Here is a 16,492-nt window from a genome sequence, read left to right on the forward strand (position 1 = left end):
GACGTCTCAGTGACTTTCCCTGGCAGATGTTCTGTTGTAGAACTACACTTACCATCAGGAAGCTTGTCCTACATCTAAACAAAACTTGCCATTTTTAGATGAACCTTTTTGACCATCAGCAAGGGTCCCAACTCCCCCCCACGCCTGCTCCCTCTCACCTCCGCAGTCCTGTCGTATCCCATCCCTGCCAAGCACCAGAAGGTAGAGAGGTTTCTGCTTCCTGCGCACCTGACCGCAGCCACCAGGGACAACAATGGGGTTCCAAGGAGAGAAAAGGGAGGACCATTGGGGATTCACTGATGGCAAGTCTCAAACAAACCCTCCGTCCTAGCAGCCACAAACCCTCCCTCCTCTGAGCACAGTGTCCCCTAGAGGTTCCTTCAGTAGCTACTCTCTGAAGACTTAGTGCCATTACATTTTTGTTCAGTGTTGAATAGGTTCTCCCCCCCTTCACACGATTTCCTCTCAATATTTGTGTAGCGCCATCTTATTCCTGTTTTCCCCTGGTACCTTCTTGCACATGAGGTCTTCCAACCCTCAGATGCAATACCTAAACCTGTCGCTTCTTCATCTAAAACATTTTAATAATCCAGCCTTTCCTCTCCATCCTTCCTACTAACCCCCTGCCTCACAGTCACAGGGCTAGGTGTGTCTTGGTGCTCTCTCTGGTCTCTGAGTGCACCTGTCGGGTACCAGCCTCGTGCCATTCCTCTCCTGGGATGGAGTCATGCAATTCTCCCACTCTTACACAGGGTACTGTGGCCCAGGCTATCAACCATGCTAAGCCAGCAGGTCCAACTGGGTTTGACACCTGCAGTTCTTCCCTTTGGGAGTCTGTGACCAGTGATAAATAGTAGTCAGAGAGCCCTTTAACCAACGTATTGTTTAATCTTAATTATACGAACAAAGCATAACACAAGAAAAAAATAGTTTTTTAAAACAATAAATGGTCTATACGCATCTATCTCATCCATAGGGTTACCATCCCCCCGAAGGGAACCTAAAAGGCCTAACTTCCTCAGACAGCCCCCGCAGTGTATCAGTCTGTCCCCCAAAGAGCCCTCAAACAACTGACTGACTGCTTGACAGAGTCCTTTTAACTGTTTATAGTCTTTTTAATCTGTTGGTTCCCAGCACTGGCAAAACAAGCTTTGTAACCTGGCTGGAGCCCAGAAGGTATGATCTTCACAGTTAATAGCTCAGGCACGGTCTCGGAAGTGTTTGCCAGGAGATATCTTATCTCAAACCACTGTGTTGCCTTCCTATTGGTTTCCCAACCCTGTTCATTTAACCCAGTGCTGCTGCATATTAAACCTCCCAATATTTAACCCAATACAATCATACAGTAACTATCCCAAAAACCGTATTGCATACAGCGTTCCTGCATTATTGCCGAGCTGTTCCATGCTTGCCAAACCCTGGTCCGGGCCTTCATCGGCTCTTGCTTTAACTAATGCGACCCCCCTCCTGTGTACACTAAAAGCCACCCTCTTCCACTTTTACCATTCTGAGCCCATCACCTCTACTCCTTGTATCTATCTAGTCATTGGTTTCTTCTCATTCCATATCAGGTTCACTTTGTTTGTCATTATCTTTAAAGCTCTACCCATATATCTGTGCTCATTTCACCCAATCCTGCTGTATCCTCTCTCCCAATTGCTCCCCTTTGCCTCTTTCTCCCATTCTCATTTTGACACTTTCTTTCATGCTACGCCTGATACAAGACAACTTTCTCCTCTCTTTGCTTTGGGAGCCCTCCCTTTGATCCTTCAAATCCCCCTTATTTTTTAAAAAACTTTCCTACACTAAAAACAACGAGGAGTCCTTGTGGCACCTTAGAGACTAACAAATTTATTTGGGCATAAGCTTTCGTGGGCTAGAACACACTTCATCAGATGTATGAAGTAAAAAATACAGGAAAGACTCCAACATGAAGCTGCAGAACTGGAATTAATTTGCAAACTAGATACCATCAGATTAGGCCTGAATAAAGACTGGGAGTGGTTGGGTCATTACAAAACCTAAACTTAATTTCCCCAATACTAATTTCTCCCTACTGTTACTCACACCTTCTTGTCAACTGTCTGAAATGGGCCACTCTCTTACCACTTCAAAAATTATTTTTCCTCCTTTGGTATCCTGCTGTTAATTGATTTATCTCATTAGACTGACCTCACACTTGGTAAAACACCCCCATCCTTTCATGTATTTATATCTGCTCCTGTATTTTTTACTTCATACATCTGATGAAGTGGGTTCTAGCCCACAAAAGCTTATGCCCAAATAAATTTGTTATTCTCTAAGGTGCCACAAGGACTCCTTGTTGTTTTTGCTGATACAGACTAACACAGCTACCACTGAAACCTTTCCTACCCTAATTTCACTAATGAGGTGTCTACCACTTCCTGAGCTTCAACCATGATTTAGTTGTATTGCCTTTGTCTCAGTTAGAGTCTAATGTTTTCAAGTGTGTTCTGTAAAACAGGATATAACATGTACCAAGCTACAGAATTAGTGAATAAAATATATTAGATAATGAAACAATGAGCTACTAATAAATAATAGCGAGGGAGCTTTTCAGTCATAATGCACCAAGAGGGATGGTCTTAATGAGCAGTCCAACGGAGCTGAAATAAGGGTTTTAGGGCTGTCATTAGTGCAGCTCAGTGGAAGTGTTTCAGTCCTAATTAGAAATTAACAAAAGCGGCAACTAATTATTTTTTCTAAATGTAAACACTAATTGAGCAACATATTTCTTTCTGCATATTTTTAGAAAAGACGCTGCTTGTGCTTCATGTAATATTCATGAGAAAAAAATAGCTCTTTGGCAACCACAGCACCTTCTTCTGAATAGCAATTCTATTTTAGAGAAGTACGACTGGCTCCAACGCGAGAGACCTAGTAAGGACGTTTTAGTTGGAGGAAATTTAAGAGATCACAGTGCATCATTGTACAGAACTCCTATCACCAATTACTAGAATTTGGCTACACTCATACTGCTGCATGACAAAATTAATCTCCAAGTAATGAACACTACATGACGACTCTGTTTCTAGCAACTTACTGCCTGGAATAAGACTGAATACGTACATCTACAGAGTGCAGCAAAGCACACTGTAAACCTGCCAACGCCACTGCAAAACGGACTTTCATTTAATTTCAAACTTCATAAAAATTCACAGCAATTCTTGTAACTCATTTTGATACAAATCTATCGCATATATTTAGAAATAAATCAATTAAGATTACAAAGCTTTATCAGATATTTTTTAGGCCTGTTCCACATGTAAAACCTATACTGGCGTAGCAGCTGGTTAGGAGTGCAGTTTGTTTGTTTTTTTACACTAGCATGGCTATGGCAGTATAAGCCCGACTGTAGACACACTTAGATTGGCATAAAAATGACTTTGCCAGCATAGCGTATGTCTCTTGGGGAATCGGTGAGAGCTGTGACAGCAGAACCACTTTTTTGCTGATATAAGATGTATCTACACTAGGAGGGATTGCAGGTATAGCTATACCACAGTAAAACGTTTCTAGTGTAGACAAGACCTCACACTCTATAAATCTACATCAAACCTTCCAAATACGCTACATTTAAGCAATGATAGGTGACAAGGAAATACTGGTACCTATTGATCATAATTGTATAACTGTCAAATAGCTGCTGTGATCAAATCTCAACTGAATTTTTGTGATCAGTCAACCAACAAATTTTGCCGTCAGTTTTGCTCCAGATTAAATACACATATACGTCAGAGATTCCATGAGCCACATATTGATCTCCAGTACTCTGTAGGAGCCTGGATTGAAATGACCCAATCCTTTCTCATAATTTCTTATAAACCGGTGTTATGAAAGAGAAAGCTAGATGTACCAGACACCTATACGTTGCAATAAATTTAATATGACTCAGATAGCTTTTTTTTCAGATAGGGGGGAGGGCTAGCTCAGTGGTTCGAGCATTGGCCTGCTAAACCCAGGGTTGTGAGTTCAATCCTTGAGGGGGCCACTTAGGGATCTGGGGCAAAAATCAGTACTTGGTCCTGCTAGTGAAGGCAGGGGGCTGGACTCAATGACCTTTCAAGGTCCCTTCCAGCTCTATGAGATAGGTATATCTCCATATTATATTAATTTAACTTGCTGAATGTGCTTTTTATAAGAAGTTGGCTTTCAGACACCTTATTTCTCATCCTCTTCCTCCCACACAAGTAAGTGAATTTAGTGCTGGTGAAAGGTACCAGACTAACAGCCCTCAAGATGTAGCAGCAGCTGCACACCACTATCAACCCCGCGAGTTCTTAGAGGCAATGTGGCGGGTGTTCCCCATTGATTTCAACTGAAATTGTGAGTGCTCGGCCCTTCTGAAAATCTGGCAAAATGTGAATAATGCCAGTTGTGTTTCCACTGCGGCAGCGTGGCTCCGCTCTTCCCCCAACAAAAGTCTGTGCCTTACAGACGTGACTGAACCCCAGTTTTGGTGGATTAACAAGATGGGTGTTATTGAGTCAGCATTTTATGCCATGACCACACGTGGATGGCACAACAGATGCTTATTTAATGTACCTACAATTATATGAACAATCCGGCATGGACAATGGTTCTTAAGCCCATATAACAAGGCTATATTGAAGTCCTCCCAGTTCATTAATGTCCTGACTGGGGTAAAAGTACATTACCTTAATCCTTGCCATGGCGGGAACGAGCATATATATATAAAATAATTAGCACTTTTCATCTTCAAAGCTCTTTACAAACATTAACTAATTAGTCCTTTGAACACGCATGTGAGGTACTGCCAGAACGTGTTTTAATGATAGAAAACAGAGGCACAGGGAAGACAAGGACTTTTCCAAAAGTGGCCATGGATTCTGAGTGCCCAACCTGAAACAGCTTGGGCCTGATTTTCAGAGGTGTTGAGGGCCCTCAGCTCCCACTGCCTTCAACTGGACTTCTGGGTACTGAGCACCTCTAAAAATCAGGCCCATCATGTCTCAAGTTCAGCACCAAAACAAGTTTTTGAACATCTAGGCTGTGACCTTGCAAGGGAGTTAGTGCCAGAGCCAAAATTAAAAGTCAGGTCTGGTTCCTAGCCAGGGCCGGTGCTACCATTAAGGGAAACTAGGCGGTTGCCTAGGGTGCCAAGATTTGGGGGTGCCAAAAAGCGGTGCCCCCAATTTTTTTTTTACAGCGTTCCTGGGCTGGGCTGCTGGCGGCGCGCTGACACGTGCAGCTCAGACTCCCTCTCCCAGCGCAGCGGCCGCTCCACTTCTCCCGCCTCCCAGGCTTGCGGCGCCAATCAGCTGCTTGGCGCAGGAAGCCTGTGAGGGGAGGAGAATTAGAGCGGGGGCGGTGTGCTCGGGGAGGAGGTGGAGCAGAGGTGAGCTGGGGTGGGGAGCTGCCACATGGCTCCCCGGGCCGGGGGGGTGGGGAGCTGCCGTGGGGGGGGGGTGTGCCTCAGGGCGGGGGGGAGCTGCCGCAGGGCTCCCCACCCCAGCTCACCTCTGCTACGCCCCCTCCCCGAGCATGCCATCGCTGCTCCACTTCTCCTGCCTCCCAGGCTCGCGGCGCCAATCAGTTCCCCGGGGGCGCCTCAGGGCAGGGGGGGGGAGCTGCCGCGGGGGGGGGGGCACCTCAGGGTGGAGGAGGGGTGGGGCGCTACCGCAGGGCTGGGGGGGGGTGGGGCGCAAGGTGGAAGTTTCGCCTAGGGCGCGAAACTTCCTTGCACCGGCCCTGTTCCTAGCATTTGATTTTACTTGGTGTGACAATTTGGGGAACCTGCCTATGTGCATGTTATGAAATCTGTTTAGTTATATGAAATTGTTGTATCAGTGAATGTCTCAATGCATAGAGAGTCAGTCATGGGCTGGCGAGGTCCCTGGTGTCAGCCATCTTGTCTGGAAGAAGCTTCAGAAAAAAGAAAAAACTTGTTAAACTTAACGATTAGGCTCTGGCCAAACAATGGATATGCAAAGAAGGGTGTCAGAGCTGGAAAACCAGTTTGATCAAGTTTATCTGCAGGGAGTGCAGAATGGAAAATCCCCAAACAGGAGAACAAAGGGACAGAGGTGATAGAGCAGGGGCTAAAAAAGACTAAAGGAAATGTGGGGCAAGAGAGAGGTACAGAGGGGCATGTTTTCATAGCAGAGGGGACTGTTTTTGATTGAGGTATCAGCTGAGAAAAAAAGAAGCTGGCTGCAGGAGACAAACTCACTCTATTATTTCTAGAAGCTACATACAGGAGTGGGGTCCTGGACTCTGTCCAAATCCCAAAGAATGCCCAAGAGTGGTGAGGAAACTGAGGCAGGGAAGGGCATATAAGTGGTTTATGATTTTGTCTAGATCTGTGTATCTCGTGCCATCCAAAGTAAACAATAATTATGTTAGAAACCTTTACAAAGCCTGTGTGTTATGTGCTTCAACTATCATGTGTTACTGAAGAGATAAACTGTAAACCAAAGGGCCCGCAAGGCTGGAGCTCTGGGAAAGAGTGTGCTTAAACGACTGGGGTTTCTTCGCGGAGAGGGAGAAAACAGGTCAGCACTGCTCCTGGGGGCCTCGGGCTGCTGAACCATGAGGTTCCACTTCCGTGAAGGGGTAACAGAGTCTGTGCCCAGGAAGTGTGTCAGCGGTCAAAGACAGTGCTGGACCCTACTCAGATCAAGGGAAGTTTAAGAGCACATGGGTCCTGTGTAGTGGGGCCCACAAACAGCAGCCTACTGTGTATCCTGCAAGGGGAGATTTACAGGGCTGATATACTTGGCTTGGGACATTTGCCCATTTCCTGGAAAAGGAAATCTCCATTTTAAAATAACTTAGAAAATTAAAACATTTCTCAATAGTCAAGAGATTGAGAGAAAAATTGTGTTGGTTACAAAACTGGAAGGTGCAGGGTTATCTGTCGTGATTCACTGAGGAATGTGGTTGTAAGAAGCTACAAAGGCAGTCTGGCAGGGAATAAGGAAGAACAGTTTTTACATTTTTAAAGTGAAAACTGACACAGCTTCATTTGGTACAGCATCTTTCAGACAGCCTGCAAAACACTCTGCAGAGTTAAATAACAATCAGACTGATGGTTGTTCCACATGATTCTCAATAAGGTAGAACTCTCTGTGACATTCCATAATGTTTTATGGAAATATGGTTATGAGTGTGAATATGATGTAACTGGAATATACTTTATGCAAAAGGTCTCTTGTATCATTACAAAGCTTATAATCTACTGAGTGTGTTCATCCTATTTGTATGCACGTATCATTCTGGTATCTGAAGCTGGAAATATGAAGTATAACTCTGAGGTCCTAGTGTAACTATGCAAAGTGTGGGCCATTAATGGTGGTTTAGAATCTTGATGGCTCCCATTGACTAGGACAATTGGTTGTAGATAATTTATTTACCTGCAAGCCTTCCTGTGGAGGTGTGGGCCAGCCTGTGGGTAATGAAGAATAAGGTCTTACTGTGACATGTGACCATGTCACGTGATACTGGAATCCATCTTAAATCTGGTACTTTTCCATTTAGGAGGAGGAGTGGGGACAAAAGATTCTCACCTTGTGTCAAAGTTATAAAAGGGGGGTGGAACAGAACAAAGGGGGCTGCCAGTCATGAGAACACCCCTAGTTTCCACCTAAGATGTCTGCTGGAACTAACAAGGACTGTGCCAAGGGAAAGGATTGGGCCCAGACTAGGAAGGAGTCTAGTCTGTGAAAGAAGCTTATTGGAACATCTCTGAGGGTGAGATTTTACCTGTAAACAGTTTCTTAATGTATTAGGCTTAGACTTGCGTGTTTTGCTTTATTTTGCTTGGTGACTTACTTTGTTCTGTTATTACTTGAAACCACTTAAATCCTACTTTTTATTCTTAATAAAATCACTTTTGTTTATTTTTGAACCCAGAGTAAGTGATTAATACCTGGGTGAGCAGACAGCTGTGCATATCTCTCTATTAGTGATATAGAGGGCAAACAATTTATGAGTTTACCCTGTATAAGATTTATACAGAGTAAAATGGATTTATTTGAGGTTTGGATCCCATTGGAAGCTGGGTGTCTGGGTGCTGGAGATAGGTGACCTGCTGAGCAGTTTTTGGTTAAAGTCTGCAGCTTTGGGGGCGTGGACCAGACCTGGGTCTGTGTTGCAGCAGACTAGCATGTCTGGCTCAACAAGGCAGGGTTCTGGAGTCTCAAGCTGGCAGGGAAAACGGGCTCAGAGGTAATTCCAGCACGTCAGGTGACAGTCCCAAGGGGGTCTCTGTGACCGAACCCGTCACTCCCTCCATTTGGATCTTCCCTGTTGCACATTGAAAGGGTGTGTGTGTGTGTGTGGGGGGGGGGGAATGGCTAGCTGCCTCTACTACACTATTCTTCCCTGCTCTCTGTGATATTAGGGATCACACCCCACAGCACACAGTCCCCTCACACAGATATTAGAGGGGTTTACTGGGCCACCTATTACAGAGTGAAATAAAAAATAATTGTAAACAGAGAATGTGGCAATGGAAAATAGTTACAGTATGTTCACAAAAATAAATATCCAGCAACAAAAGTTCATCTGAATTTAGAGCCCGGCAAATCTGAAAATATCCGCTTTATATCCATGGATATTTGCATCATGTTTGCGGATATCCGCAAACATGGTCTGCAGATCGGATGCAGATACAAATTTTGTATCCATGCAAGGCTCTATCTTCATTCAAAGTATTTTATAAAATGAAAGATAATAAAAACCTAGTGCAGACCGGCTGTCTCCTGCCAACTCTTATTTTCATAGCGATACTATGTCCTTCTTCCTTATCCCAATACAAATTTGATATTTAGTTGATAGTTTTTAAAAACACATTACCAGGTGGTTTAGGTTAGGAGGTTTTATAAAACCTAAAATTCATGGAAATTTTTCATGAATTAAACTGAATTTTGTTTGGAATTAAACATTTCCCTAGTGTGGGGCAACCCCGCCCCGGCACTGAAGCACTGTGCTTTTTGCATGACAGCAGGAAAAGTAAAACTGACTAAAAACAGTGAAAGTGACTAGTTTAATTCACCATTCAAGATGCTAGAGGCAACAAAGAAACAATCTCATATTTAAAATTCTTCCAACCTTAATAATTTAAAGTGTAATCAAGATGAATAAAACAAAATCTTAGTTTTAAGGTGACAGTGTCCCTTTAAATCCCCAAAGAAATTTCCATATGGAAGTAGGCTGAGAAACATGAGTTAAGCAGGAAATACACACTTAGAATGGGTGTGCCTGACCTAATTCTATACTACATAACAATTTAGAACAGGAATGTATGTGTACTCTAATTGCACGTCTTTCTAAAGGTTTGTCCTTGCTGTAATTTCCTAAGACACATCCTGAGAACATGCCAAAATGAAAGGAAGCTGCACATTTGGCTATGCCTTTACAATTCCTAGTTTGGAGAGTAAAAGGGAGATTGCACGAGAGGTTAAGATGAATGAGAAAAAATATAGAAGGAACAGCATGTCGCAAGAATTGGTATTGAGGCCACTTTTGTGGATTTTGTATCTATACCTAGGGAGGAAGCAGTAAACACGACAGAATTGGTTTCTGATGTGACACCGGGGGAAGCCCGTACCCCTTGAGCCTCTGCTCAGCAGCCAGGCACAACTGCAGTCCGTGAAGCAGTGGTGAGCACAGCTGGCTGACTACACAGGCGGGTGGAGATTTGGTGTATAGTGCACCCCCTGAAGGGGTGTAGCAGTGCTCCCCCTGTGTGTTGGAGAACTATGGCAAGGAATTCTTCCCTGAGGTCTCCAGGGGTCAATGTGGCTTCAGCACAAGGCTATGCCTATATATAGCACAATTGGGACCAAAGGGAAGAGGGTGATAACAGTTAGCATCACTTAAGACTGAGGGGCTGTGGCAGATAAATGATTTCTGTAACTCGTGGGAGAGAAAGGCAAAAGAACAAGAAGGAATATATCCTCAAGCTACAAAACAACAGGCCCGAGAAAGACCTGGATGGGAAGGAGAGGATAAAATGGAACTCCAAACCCAGGGTCTGACAGCAGGACAAAATAGACAGTTCCAGTGTGTATAGCAGAACCTCATGAATGGCGGGGAGTCTCGGTGAGGAACTGTGAAGTTTATGGACCACTCCAGAGAGGGCCAAGAGTGAGGGAACAAGCCCCACTGGCTGATTGTAAGTGCCCTACCTCTGATTTCAGTGGGTTACAGAGAGGTGTGGTGCAGCCTGGGGTTACACATTCCTCCCCCATTTGACAGTGGCGAATAGGTCATCACCCACATCAGCCCTGCCCCCAGTTGTGCTGATCTGTGCTTCAATAAACTGCTAGCCCAACAACTCCTTTTTGATATGGATTATTTGGCTGTACTGCAGAAACAGATTTTTCTTGGAGAAAGATGGGATTCAGAAAACTGTGATGAAAAACCAAGAAAGTGGAATTAAAACAGGGGGACCTAAAATTTGCTATTTAAAAGGCCATCTTGGCAACCTGTCAGCAGCCCAATTTCTGCACTCATTTTCACAAAATTGTTAGTCAAAAAATGAGCACAGCACAACCATAACATATGCTCATATCTTCCTTGAGAGGGAGATAGAAATTGCTTGTCATAGAATCATAGAATATCAGGGTTGAAAGGAACCTCAGGAGGTCAAATAGTCCAACCCCCTGCTCAAAGCAGGACCAATCCCCAGACAGATTTTTGCCCCAGATCCCTAAATGGCCCCCTCAAGGATTGAAATCACAACCCTGGGTTTAGCAGGCCAATGCTTAAACACTGAGCTATCCCTCCCCTTCATCAACTTTGTCTTCTGAGCCTGCAGTTATAGGGAAATAATTCCAGATCGTTGTACAGAATAAAATCATAATATGATCTAAAAAAAAAAATTTTACACACGCACAGCTCCATTAGAGGGGAATAGCAGATCAGGGGCCCGGTTCTGATCTCACACCAATGTCAAAAAGACGGAACTCCACTGAAACCAATGGAGTTCAACTGATGTAAATTAGATCAGAATCAAACTTCTGGAGTTTTGGCTGGTTAAAATTATTAGACTCCCCATATCATATCATATCATATCATATCATATCATATCATATCATATCATATATCTAGTAGCTAAAATATAGGAAACTGGAGGTACCACCAGACTGCATTGGTTCTCAGGCTGCACCTTGGGTGCCCCTGGAGTCATAACAAACAAAATGGAGTTGGTGCAGAGGGGTTTCAGTGGGCTTGGGAGAAATCGAAACCTGCTATATTGTTTCTGCTCCTTACTTTTTCTGAACTTCCCTCTTTTTGGTCTGCTTTGCTCCTTTCTGTGCTCCACGATGGAGAGCCTTTCTAAAAATAATAATTATACATGATACATATGAAAACTACATTAGCAAAACAAATCTTCACCGTAAATTGTATCAAACTAATAAAGAGGGAGAAACGGCTGCTTTTCTATTTATCATACATAAAGGCTAGTCAGAATAAACATGAACCTAGCATTCTTTATCCACTCAAGCATAAAAGTGAGTCCATGCTTCCATGTTCAGTGTCAATAATATATGGTTTTTAATAGAGGAGGGAGGTTTTTGTCTTGCAGGAACACCATATTATGCAGTGTGTAAATCACACTGATTCTCTGCCTGCAGTCAGTAAGTGGAGCTATCATTAAACAGAAAAAACTAATTGCCTCTCAAATACATTCAGCAAAAAAGTGACTTGTTACAAATCTGAAGCTACTGTTACTGAAATTTCTGCACAATTAGTGCACACAATAACATTGATGTTTGATCTTTTATATTTTCAGTCCCATATTTTTATTGCCAACTGTTATTCCCAATATTTAATATGTAATTACTTCAAATATTCACTATTTAAAAACAATTAACTTCTTTCAATAATTAAAAAAAAATCGCAGAGCCACTACATAACCTTTTGCCTTCGATATGCCTGCCCTGTAATGCTGCCCTTTTCCATTTTTAGCCTTGTTATGAACATTACACAATCATAAATTACACAATACCCTCTCTAGAATGCTTCGTAATTCTGGACAACAAATTCTTACACATGTGAGCTATGTGAAGGAATTTTATTTTGCTTTGTGACCTACAACGTCTTTGACTTCTGCTTTCAAACTGTATTCCTTATTTTCAGCTAAGTTCCACAGTCTGAACAGTTTCAGATCCACAGGGTCTTCTGGTCACTAAACAATTGTTAAATGTTTATAAACGTTTAGGAAATTCTCAGAGAAAAAACTTTGTTAATACTACATACTTTAACAGTATGACGATTCAAAATTAAAATCAACCAAAAAAGAAGATGGAAATATTTGGGACATGTGTTAAGAATAAGGCCAGAGCATCTGCAGTTGTGCCATTGGGCAGCTGGAAGAACACCCAAAAGGGGCCAGTCAAAAGAATCTCTCTGTCACCTGCTACGGAGAGAGGGAAAACTTAGGTGACTTAATAGAGAACATGCAATGAGCAGCCAGGATAGACAGTGATGGCAGCGCCCTGTTTGTGCCATAAGCAATATCTGACAGCATGAGAAGGATTCAGATTCAGGCATACTGCCGGGCATTGTTGGGGCTGGTGGATTTTTTTCTTTAAATAGAGGATTTTTCACATTTTTGTGGAACGCTGTGATGGTACAGTACTTCACATTAAGTGAATCTCTCCATCATGTGCAGATCTCTACACACAAGCAGAACAGCAGTGGCATAGCCCTTGCTTCTTAATTCCTTCTCTTTTGAACTAACGACAGAAGTTACCCCAAGTGTCCTGTAGATAGGCATATACTACAAAGTGCAATGTTTAATTCTCTGTGGAATCTTTTATGGTGACTGACAGGTTGCTTTGTTTTAATAAGTACAGTAGGCTAATGAGCATATTGGGTGTGAACTTTAGGAGATATATATATATATCCTAAATGTGTGTGTGTGTGTGTGTATATATATATACACACACACACACACACATACATACACACACACATATATATATATTAATTTAGATCAAGGAACAGTAGATCCAACATATGTACAAACTGCAAATTATTAGTTACGACCCTGATCATGACAGCCAAAAATTATCTGGAGCACATTTTTATGTACAAAACATTGCACATCCTCCTCTTCTCTCATAATTCATGCAATCAGATCTGAAGCAACCAAAAAAGATACATCTCAAATATATCTTGATACTACAATGACTCTTTTTACAGATTTTTTCAGATACACGCTAGATGGCACATTGAAATTTCTCTTTTACTACACTCACAATCACAACCAGGTAATAAAAGGGCACTTTTACAGTATGAAGCAGCATGCACACACAATACAAAATGACTTTCCTTTTTTATGAAAGAGCTCTATTAATACACAGTGGATTCATTTTGCCAACAGTGTTAGAATTATAGAAGGAAAGAATGTCCACCAGGATTGATGCAATTTCAGTAAATCCCAAAAATTCTGGCAACAGACTTTACATTTTAAAGTCTGATGAAATGCCTGATTGTTTCCCTCTATCCTGTGCATAGTACTTTACTGTTAGCAAAGTTTATTGCATTTCTCATTTATTTGAGTCCTAATAGAAATTCACTGTTTCTACAAATGTAATCTGAAACTATGGTCTGGAATATGGCTTTAGTGGTTTAACACAGCACGGCCACACCATGATTTAAGGGCCAGTTTTACCTTTAACACTGAAACACCCCGTTCTCCCACTGATGATTGGATGATTTACACACAAAACTATTATTATTAATGGGAGTTACATCAATTCTCTACAGAAACAGAGGGAACAGACTCTTCAGCGTTTTCTTGGCAACACATGATCAGAAGGAGGACTTAACACACAATGAAAATTAACTGGGACTTATCTAATTGTATAGAACTAATTATGCTTTCAGGAGTGCTTGGGAAAAGAGTGAGCAGAGAGCAGTGGGAGGGGAGAAGATGATGGGGAGCTGGTACTCCTGGCATGCCACAAAGCAGGGAGGACTGAAAGCAGTGCGAGGAAGGGGAGGGTGCATGGAAGATTAGTACTAGAGGGAATCAGGGAAGGTCGGTACAGTGGAAGGAAGAGGAGGGAGGGAGCCAGGAATAGGAGCTCCTGGGAACTAGTAGTGGTGTGGGCTGGGGGAGTGGGAGACTGGGAATGGGGAAAAGCGGGTGGAGGGCCCAGCATTGGTGCTGTAGGTTGGGGAGGCGATCCAGGTTACCTGGGAGTGGGGAACACTGGGGATATTGGGAGGGAAAAGGCTGGAGAGTGCAGGGAGGGTCCGATAAGAACGAGAAGGGAAGGTTTCAGGAAGGCAGAGATTTGGGGCACACCACTGAGACTGCTTTTGCCAAAGTCTCCAGTGATCTCTCCCTAGCCAAAGTTCAGAACCAGTACTCCATCCTCTTCCTCCTTGACGCCACTGACTGTGTTGTTCTTGAAATCTTGTCTTCCCTTGTCCTCTCCTGGTTCTCCTCCTAGCTCTCTAATCATTCCTTCACCATGTCCCTAGGAGGATCCTCCTCAACCCCCGCTCCAGCTTTCTATGGGGGTTCCATAGGGCTGTGTCCTTGGCCCCCTTATCTCTGGGCAATCTCATCAACAAACCAATTCAACTACCTCCCTATGCTGATGACTCACAGCTCTACCACCCCACTCCAGACTTGTTACCTAATGTCCAGATTAAAATCTCAGCCTGCCTCTCTGCCATTTCCTCGTGGATATTTCCCCCAAGCCTTCCACCCTACCCCCTTTTTCAATCACTGTGGGCAGCACCACAATCCTGCCTGTTTCTCAGGCCCATAAGCTGAGCATTGTCCTGAACATCGACCTCTCTGTAGGTCCTCCTATACAGGCTATGATTACAGCTTGCATTTTCTTTCTGTATAATGTAGCTAAAGTACAGCCTTTCCTAGCCATCCATGCAGCTAAACTCTCCTGTCTCAATTACTGCAACCTTGTTTTCTCTGGCCTTGGCAAATGCAGTGCACTGCTCGCTATCTATTCAGAATGCTGCTGAAGCAGGAAACAACCTCAAAGCTACCTCATTATCCTCAAACATGACCTATGAGGAAAGGATGAAAGAAACTGGCATGTTTAGTCTTGAGAAAAGAAGACTGAAGGTGGGGAATGATCACAGTCTTCAAATATGTTAAGGGCTGTTAGAAAGAGGTCGCTGATCAATTGTTCTCCATGTTCACTGAAGGCAGGACAAGGAGTAGTGGCTTAATCTACAGCAAGGGAGATTTAGCTTAGATATTAGGAAAAACTTTCTAACTATAAACATAGTTAAGCTCTGGAACAGGCTTCCACCGGAGGTTGTGGAATCCCCATCGCTGGAAGTTTTTAAGAATAAGTTGGACAAACACCGGTCAGGGCTGGTCTAGGTTTACTTGGTCCTGCCTCAGTGTTGGGGATGGACTAGATGACCTCCCAAGGTCCCTTCCAGCCCCTGCCTTTCTATGATTACTGGGAACTTTTCCAAAACAAGCACACCACAGGATCACAGATATTGCCAAACTAGAACAGACTAAGCTCCATCTGGACGTCTGACAGTGATCTATACCGGATGCCCCCCAAAATGCCTCAGTAACACACCTGGTCAATATCCTGCGACACACATTTACCTCTGCCCAAGAACTGAGTGTGCTACCAATGATGCGTGGAGGGGTGCAGGGGCAACAGCATATGAAGGCTGTTTCCATTGTTTAAATTATTTGGGGATTAATCCTTTGAGAAATGTTTGCTCTTAAGCCTGACCCTTGTAAAGAGCATCTACCTACCACAGGAATGGGAGTTTCATAAATGCTTGTAACAATCACTATGTGAAATAATTATCTTTTAAATAAATTAGCACGTAAAGTTAGCCTCATCACTTCAGAAAGTGATACCTCTTTCCCAACCAGACAGAAAAGGTACCTGGGTTATTATTAGATATGGGGAAAGGACCAGTGAAAATGGAGCTGCTCCAAATGTAAGAGTTTTGGCCATATTTTGACACAATTTTGCTTTCACATATACAGTCATGGGTGTAAGTGAGGTCAGAAATACAACCAGGGACTTTAATTAACAATCCTATACCTTTATATTACTGGATAAACCTAAAAACCCTCACATCAAAGCTTTTTACTAAAGGATCATGAGGGGATCAATAACATGGTGTTTTATCCTGAGTTCTGTGATCCACCTATTTTATAACAGAACTATTTACATGGCCTACAGAAAAACTCAAGTTATACTTCAACATAGCATAAAGCAGGATTTTTTAAAATCCCTTTATATTTTAAAATGGTATTTTCTCTTTTACATTCTCTTCCTTAGTAACCATCGGCACCTAATATGTTTCAGTTCATAAAAATATCTTAGTCTTCAGGCTGAGATTTTAAATTAACATTTCGGGAAACCCCTTCTTTATATGATCTCTATGAAAAACTCCAGAACAGCAGCAACCTATTTTTGAAAAGTCGTGTATTCTAGCCTCTAACTGCAGCATTTAAAACTGTAAAACAACAGAA

General features: G+C 42.9%; 1 protein-coding gene across 3 annotated transcripts in view; it reads right to left on the reverse strand.

Moving 5' to 3' along the window:
* Positions 1-16,492, reverse strand: part of KCTD20 (potassium channel tetramerization domain containing 20) — a 28,007-nt gene that overhangs the window by 11,371 nt on the left and 144 nt on the right. Inside the window, exon 1 of one of the 3 annotated variants that reach the window (XM_065403499.1) lies at positions 159-240. The exons of the other annotated variants lie outside the window; for them this stretch is intronic. The gene's annotated coding sequence lies outside the window, so the exon portion shown is untranslated. Of the gene's footprint in view, positions 1-158; positions 241-16,492 lie in introns of those variants that run through there. 3 annotated transcript variants of the gene reach the window in all.

Source organism: Emys orbicularis, chromosome 4 (assembly GCF_028017835.1).
Source record: "Emys orbicularis isolate rEmyOrb1 chromosome 4, rEmyOrb1.hap1, whole genome shotgun sequence".
In the NCBI taxonomy this organism is placed as follows: domain Eukaryota; kingdom Metazoa; phylum Chordata; order Testudines; family Emydidae; genus Emys; species Emys orbicularis.